The sequence below is a fragment of the Papio anubis genome, chromosome 20 (assembly GCF_008728515.1).
Source record: "Papio anubis isolate 15944 chromosome 20, Panubis1.0, whole genome shotgun sequence".
NCBI classification, from domain to species: Eukaryota; Metazoa; Chordata; class Mammalia; order Primates; family Cercopithecidae; genus Papio; species Papio anubis.
The window spans coordinates 40,239,122-40,240,793 of record NC_044995.1 but is presented as its reverse complement, the minus strand read 5'-3'; positions in this window follow the sequence as shown (position 1 = coordinate 40,240,793).

Here is a 1,672-nt window from a genome sequence, read left to right as displayed (position 1 = left end):
CCATAAAGGGCTGTGTGATGTATCAGTAAGAGGCTGCTCAGAAGAATTTCTTACAGGTTTTGTGCTTGTTTTAGGTTGATTGATTGATTGATTTCTTTCTTTCTTTTCTGATAAGGAGTCTTGCTCTGTCGCCCAGGCTGGAGTGCAGTGGCACAATCTCAACTCACTGCAACCTCCACCTCCCAGGTTCAAGCAATTCTCCTGCCTCAGCCTCCTGAGTAGCTAGGATTTCAGGTGCACACCAGCACGCCTGGCTAATTTTTATATTTTTAGTTGTGACGGGGTTTCACCATGTTGGTCAGGCTGGTCTCGAACTCCTGACCTTGTGATCTGCCTGCCTCGGCCTCCCAAAGTGCTGGGATTACAGGCATGAGCCACCGCACCCGGCCAGGTCGATTGATTTCTATTCAAGGAAGAAAGATGATTCTCTGTATTTGATGCAGTGATGAAGTAAACTTAATTCTAAACTTGGTCATCATAATTATTCTCATCCAGAAGGAAAAGGAATGGAGTGGAGGTAAACGTAATTCATGAGAAATACCACTCAGTCATATTAGTGAGAAGAGGGGAATTTTTGTCATGTTTACGATTTGGAACATGCTCTCTTTGACCAGTTTTAAAGACATGGTTACAGAATGCCCTTTTTTTGTCTTGATTCATCATAGCCACCAAGGAGCATGGTCTCACATTGCCGGTGTCTGACGTGTTTGTCTCCAACAGTGCAAGACTTGGCCTTGCAGTGAGGGGAGGCTGGCTCCTGGACTTGTGGACCTGTTTTGCCTTACTTACTCTGTGAACACTGAAGTAGTTCCTGTGATGTACTGGACGCTGTTTTCCATTATGTATCTCAGTTAAAATATGTAAATTTACTTCTTAGCAAGCTGTACAATACTTTTTTTTTTTTTTTTTTTTTTTTTTTTTTTTTGAGGCAGTCGCTCATCACCAGGCTAGAGTGCAGTGGCGGATCTCAGCTCACTGCAAGCTCCGCCTCGGGTTTACCTGTTCTCCTGCCTCAGCCTCGGTAGCTGGGACTACAGGCCCGCCACCTGCCCGGCTAATTTTTTGTATTTTTAGTAGAGAGCCCGGGGTTTCACCGTGTTAGCCAGGATGGTCTTGATCTCCTGACCTCGTGATCCACCCGTCTTTCGGCCTCCCAAAGTGCTGGGATTACAGGCTTGAGCCACCGCGCCCGGCCAGCTGTACAATACTTTTAAAAAGCTCCTGTATGAGTCTAATGAGACTAATATATTTATGCACGCAAATTATCTGAATGCAAGCTTAGGAAGGAACAGTCAGCATCAATATTCCAACCAAGCCTTTTTTGCTCAGATAATATGCTTTTTTGATTTTGTTTTTGTTTTTTTAGACGGAGTTTCACTCTTACCACCCAGGCTGGAGTGAAGTGACGCAATCTCAACTGACTGCAACCTCCGCCTCCCAGGATCAAGTGATTCTCCTGCCTCAGCCTCCCGCGTAGCTGGGATTACAGGTGCCCACTGCCACACCTGGCTCATTTTTTTCATAGTACAGACAGGGTTTCACCATGTTGGCCAGGCTGATCTCAAACTCCTGACTTCAGGTGATCTGCCCGCCTCAGCCTCCTAAAGTGCTGGAATGGATTACAGGTGTGAGCCACTGTTCCTGGCATATATGCCTTTGCTTCTAATTTATC